This window comes from Cervus elaphus, chromosome 2 (assembly GCF_910594005.1).
Source record: "Cervus elaphus chromosome 2, mCerEla1.1, whole genome shotgun sequence".
Lineage (NCBI taxonomy): Eukaryota > Metazoa > Chordata > Mammalia > Artiodactyla > Cervidae > Cervus > Cervus elaphus.
In genome coordinates this window covers 10,419,786-10,426,268 of record NC_057816.1, presented here as the reverse complement: position 1 = coordinate 10,426,268, position 6,483 = coordinate 10,419,786, and the positions used below count along the sequence as shown (strand labels likewise).

The 6,483-nt window shown below is 43.6% G+C and overlaps 1 pseudogene; it reads left to right on the top strand.

Annotated features, from left to right (window-relative positions):
* The first annotated feature begins 3,221 nt into the window (after positions 1 to 3,221).
* Positions 3,222 to 4,265, top strand: LOC122674187 (annotated as a pseudogene).
* The last annotated feature ends 2,218 nt before the right edge of the window (positions 4,266 to 6,483 follow it).

Here is a 6,483-nt window from a genome sequence, read left to right as displayed (position 1 = left end):
AAGAAGCCAGACCCAGATGGGCACATATTGTGTGATTCTGTTTATATGAAATGGCCAGAAAGGAAAATTCACAGACACAGAAAACAGGATGGTGGTTGCCAGGCACTGAAAGGAAGGGGACCAGGGAGTGACTGCTTAGTGGGTATGGGGTTTCCTTTTGAGATGATGAAAATGTTTTGGAATTAGATGGAGGTAATGACTGCACAAGATTTTATATATTCTGTTGCTGTTGCTTTGTTGCTAAGTCATGTCTGACTCTTTAAGATCCCATGGACTATAACCCTCCAGTCTCCTCTGTCCATGGGATTTCCCAGGCAAGAATACTGGAGTGGGTTGCCATTTCCTTCTCCAAGGGATCTTCCCGACCCAGGGATTGAAACCACATCTTGCAGGGTTCCTTCCTTGCAAACTCCTCATCTTGGGGAGTCCTCTGAAAATCGATGACTCTGCTTAGCTCACTTCCTGCTACTCCCACGGAGGGAAAAGTGAGCTATGACCTCAGAATCTGCTAGCACAATGTCCTGGTTCTTGTGGCTGCCCAATGGAATTAGAGAAGATACGGAAGCAGCAGACCTGGGGCTTCCCTGGTGGTCCAGCAGTTAAGAATCAGCCTTGCAATACAAGGGACACGGGTTCGATCCCTGGTCCGGGAAGATCCCACATGCCGAGGAGCAACTAAGCAGTGCACCACAAATATTGAGCCTGTGCTCTCGAGTCTGCAAACGGCAACTGCTGAGGCCCAGGCACCTAGAGTCTGTGCTCTACAACACACTACAATGAGAAGCCCACACACCACAAGCGGGGGTAGCCCCTGCTTGCCCCAGTTAGAGAAAGCCCACGTGCAGGAAGAAGACCCCCCACAACCAAAAAATAAAATAAATAAATAAATTTTAAAAAGAAGGAGCGGAGCTAGAGGAAAGCTCAAGCTCTGTTGTACATATTAGGTTTGGTGGTCCTGCTCCGCCCCGTCCCTATTTCCCCAGTGTGCCCAGTGCTCTGTGTGGTGGGCCAGCAGAAGCTAAGGCCCAGGAGGACTGGCAGAGGAGCCAGGCAGGGGTGGATAGAAGGTGACTGTCAAAAAGCCGGCGTGGAGGGCATTGTGTTCCCAGCCGTCTGGAGTGGGCTTCACACTGTGCAACATTCTTCCTTTGATTCCCACCTGATTTTTACAGTCACTTGTGGGTCAGCCAGACCAACAGGCTTCCTCCTCACTTTACAAGATAAACTCCAGAAGGACTTCCCCAGTGGTTCAGTGGCTAAGACGCCGCTTACCCACTGCAGTGCCGGAGGCTTGGTGTCTAACCCTGGTCGGGGAACTAGATCCTGCATTCCCTAAGATGCAGGCCACAACTAAGACCCAGCACAGCCTAAATAAATAAATGAATATTATATATAAATATAATAACATATAATAGTATTATATAATTTATTATATACAATATAATATATTATATAATAATATAATATTTATATAATATAATAATGTAATGCATAGTATAATATATAATAATTATTATATTATATATTATAATATATATATGAAATGAAGTTTCTCAGTAGTGTCCAACTCTTTGTGACCCTAAGGACTGTAGACTACCATGCCCCTCCATCCACTGGATTTTCCAGGCAAGAGTACTGGAGTGGGTTGCCATTTCCTTCTCCAGAGGATCTTCCCAACCCAGGGATTGAACTCGAGTCTCCCACACTGTAGACAGATGCTTTACCATCTGAGCCACCAGGTAAGTCTAACATATATATAATTATATACATATATTATAGCTATATTATATATAAATATATATAATATTATATCTATAATGTTAATGCATATAATTTTATATATAAGATTTATACATATAATTTATTATATATAATATATAAGTTTATATATATAATTTATATATATATAAAAGATAAGCCCCAGAGATTGACTTGTTTCAGGGTCATCCAGTGAGGGTTAGGACCAAGGTCTTCAAACTCCCCAACTCTAAGATCTTTCTGTTGCTTCTTCTCCAACAACTCCTGGAGACCACTCCAACTCACCCAAAAGGAAAAGACTTCCTCTCTCAAAAAGCATTTTCCACTCATGCTAGGGTGGTGGGGAAGGGGCAGGAAGAATGACTATCTTCAGTTGTCGGAGTTTCCTAGATGAACAGGCTGTCCTTGATCTTGGAAAGATTTGGTGTCAAAACCCTCTAGACACAGATGCTTCCTGAACTGATCTTTCAGAGCCAACAACCAGGGCTTGGCTGGGCTGCCTCTGGCCCCACCTCACATGCTCCTGCTTCCAAGGTACCTGCTGATGGTCTCGACAAGGCCAATGGTGCTTGATTCTGCCGAAGCAACTATGGAGATCTGGGCCTTTTCCTGTGGCTTGAAATGCAAAGCTGCAGACAGAGCAAGCAAATAGGTACTCCCAAGGTCACTGGTCAGGGAACTGGGAAAGGTCAGTTTTCATTCCAATCCCAAAGAAAGGCAGTGTCAAAGAATGTTCAAACTACTGCATAATCACACTCATCTCACACTCTAGCAAAGTAATGCTCAAAATTCTCCAAACAAGGCTTCAATAGTATGTGAACTGAGAACTTCCAGATGTTCCAGCTGGATTTAGAAAAGGCAGAGGAACTAGAGATCAAATTGCCAACATCCTTTGGATCACAAAAAAAGCAAGAAAATTCCAGAAAAACATCTACTTCGGGGCTTCCCTTGTGGCTCAGTTGGTAGGAAAACATCTACTTCTGTTTCACTGACTACACTAAAGCCTTTGTATGGATCACAGCAAAGTGTGGAATGTTCTTCAAGATATGGAAATACCAGAGCACCGTACCTGCCTCCTGTGAAACCAGAATGCAGGACAAGAAGCAACAGTTAGAACCAGACATGGAACAATGTACTGGTTCAAAATTGGGAAAGGAGTACATCAAGGCTGTATATCATCACCCTGTTTATTTAACTTCTATGCAGAGTACATCATGCAAAATGCCAGGCTGGATGAAGCACAAGCTGGAATCAAGATTTCCAGGAGAAATATCAATAACCTCAGATAGGCAGATGACACCACCCTTATGGCAGAAAGTAAAGAAGAACTAAAGAGCCTCTTGACGAAGATGAAAGAGAAGAGTGAAAAAACTGGCTTAAAGCTCAATATTTGGGAGTGGGATGGCAGCGGAGCCGGCCAGAGTTGGCCCTAGGCTGACAGATTCCGCTCTCTGGCCTGAAACATGGCCTGGGGTCCTGGCCCTTTAACCCAGTCTCACCCCAACACGGTCGCCATGCCCAAGAGAGGGAAGCGACTCAAATTCCGGGCCCAAGATGCCTGCTCAGGCAGAGTGACCGTGGTGGATTATGCCAACTCGGATCTGGCCATCGTGAGGTCTGGAAGGGTCAAGAAAGCTGTCGCCAATGCTGTTCAGTAGCAAGCCTCCCAGGTTCCTGCAGTGGAAGCTCTTTCTGGGGCTGGTGAGCCCTGCGACATCATCGACAGCAGTGGGGAGACTGGTGCCCAGGAGGAAAGCATCCGTGAGAGAACTATCTCCAGAAAAAAGAAAAGCAAGAGGCACAGAGAAGACCTGGATGGACTGGAGGAGAAGAGTATCCCATGGATATTGGGCTATTGCTGGCCTCCTATATCTGTCCTGAGGACATTGTGAATTTTTCCCTGATTTGTAAGAATGCCTGGACTGTCACTTGCACTGCTGCCTTTTGGACGAGGTTGTACCAAAGACACTACACACTGGATACCTCTCTGCCTTTGCACCTGTGACCAGAGTCAGTGAAGAAGCTGCTCTGTTTTCAGGCATGTGTGATCCGATCTCTGTACCATATGTATGAGCCATCTGCTGCTCGAATCTCCGAGAATCCAGCCATTCCAGAAAGTACTTCTAGCACATTAAAGAATTCCAAATGCTTACTTTTCTGATGCAGAAAGATTATTGGGAACAGACAGGAACCAATGTGGGAATTCAACTGCAAGTTCAAAAAACAATCCCCAAAAAAAAAAAAAAAAAAAACAATCCCCAAGATTAAAGAGCAAGGGTATGGGAGGATTGCAGCCTCCCATTCAGTACAAAGATGTTCATAACAACCCAGACCAGGATTGCTGCCTACTGCAGGTCACCATCCTCAATTTCATCTTTATTCCAATTGTCATGGGAATGATATTTACCCTGTTTACTATCAATGTGAGCACGGATAGTGCAGCATCATCAAGTGAGACTGGTGTTCCAAGATTATCCTGTCCGTGGTGGTCAGAAACTGTTCGGTGAACAGGGTGTGCGAGTCATCCTGAACCCAGCACACAGCATTCAACTTTTTGACTGGTGGCATCCTCAGTATCTGTTTTCCCTGAACGTAGATATTGCTTCCTGTCACCGAGGGCAGCCCTGAGCTAGGCCAGTCCATCTGTAATCAGATTCCAGTTTGGAAGGGGCAGCTGGTTTGTATATCTAGTCAGTAATGCACATGTTCTTTAGGGTTCTGGGGCTCCTGGTAGAAGAAGGGGAAGGATTGAATCAGGAGGAAAAACAACTATGATTTATAGATTTATTTTAATATAAAATTTTGCATTTGAAAGGAGAAACCTGGCCCTATTTTGTGTGTTAAACCCCGTTTGGTGCTACTGATTTTTTTGTTCTTTATTCTTTTATCCCAGCCAAAGTGGATGATCTTGTTTTAGGGGAAAATTAAACTCTTAAATCTCCAAACAAGGAAATTTTAGCATTCCTTTATGGATCAGAATAACCTTAGAGGCCTAAAATTGTTGCTACTATTGCTTTCAGTTTAGCTGCCCCTCAAATTCAAGTGAATATTTCCGTGTTTCCCTTTACCCTTATCTAAAAATAAAGCAGGTGACAGGGTTTTCAGAATCTTAAAAAAAAAAAAATTCAAAAAACTAAGATCATGGCATCCGGTCCCATCACTTCATGGCAAATAGATGGGGAAACAATAGAAAGACTGACAGTCTTTGTTTTCTTGGGCACCAAAATCATTGCAGATGGTGGCTGCAGCCATGAAATTAAAAGATGCTTGCTCCTTGGAAGAAAAGCTAAAGCCAACCTAGACAGCGTATTAAAAAACAGAGACATTATTTTGCCAGCAACAGTCCATCCAGTCAAAGCTATGGTTTTTCCAGTAATTATGTATAGATATGAGAGTTGGACCGTAAAGAAAGCTGAACACCGAAGAACTAATGCTTTTGAACTGTGGTGTTGGAAAAGACTCTTGAGAGTCCCTTGAACTGTAAGAGATCAATCCTAAACTAGTTAAACCAGTCAATCCTAAAGGAAATCAGTCCTAAATATTCATTGGAAGGACAGATGCTAAAGCTGAAGCTCCAATACTTTGACCACCTGATGCAAAGAACTGACTCACTGGAAAAAACCCTGATACTGGGAAAGGTTGAAGGCAGGAGGAGGGGATGACAGAGGATGAGATGGTTGGATGGCGTCACCAACTCAATGGACATGAGTTTGAGCAAGCTCCAAGAGTTGGTGATGGACAGGGAAACCTGGCGTGCTGCAGTCCATGGGGTCACAAAGAGTCGGACACGACTGAGCGACTGAACTGACTGACTGATAAGATATTGAGCGTAGTTCCCCATGCTATATAGTAGGACCTTTTTGCTTATCTATTATGTTCAAGTTTTTGAAAAATCAATTTACTTTTGATGTCTTTTCCCTTAAATGTCTAGACCTACACTGCCCAATACAGTAGCCCCCAGCTCCATCAGTTACTTAAATTTAGATTAGTTAGCATTAAATAAAATGAAAGATTCAGATCCTTAGTCACATTAGCTACATGTCAAGTGTTCAGTAGCCACATGTGATTAGCAGCTCCTGTATTTCTATCAGCCCGGAAAATACTACTGAACAGTGCTGGTCTCCACTGTAAGATCCTTCCTGAGAGTGGGAACCAAATCGGTCTGTTTTATCACCATATACCCAATGCCAAGGCAAGTGTCTAGCATTTTATTGCTATTTTGTGAAGGAAGGAGGGAAAGGAGGAAGTAAAAAAGAAGGAAGGAAGGAAGGGTTGTTTTTAGAGCCATTCCTTCATTTCATCTTCTCCATGGATCTGTAGGGAGAATGACTTTCCATTTTTTTTCAGGTGAGGAGCAGGGTTGGGAGTGAAATACCACACCCGCTGTCACTGATCATGACCCTAGACCCTCCCACTCTCTCAATGAGGCAGACACCCAGTGACTCCTGAGACATTTGGACAGAATAGGGAGTTGGCGGCCTGGACAGAAAACAGTAGAGGCAATAGAAAAGTCATTCTGACTCTGGTAGAATCAAGGCACTTTTGACTTGAAAAGGACTTTGAGCAGGACCTTATCCACTCTCCATGTTTTATAGGAGAGAGGCCTTAAGAAGTTATACGTCAATAAAATGAAAAAAAAAAAAGAAGAAGAAGTTATATGTCCACAGGATTAGTTAAGAAGCAAAAAGGCTTGATTGGGATCAGTCCCTGGAGCTTGGCAGGCTG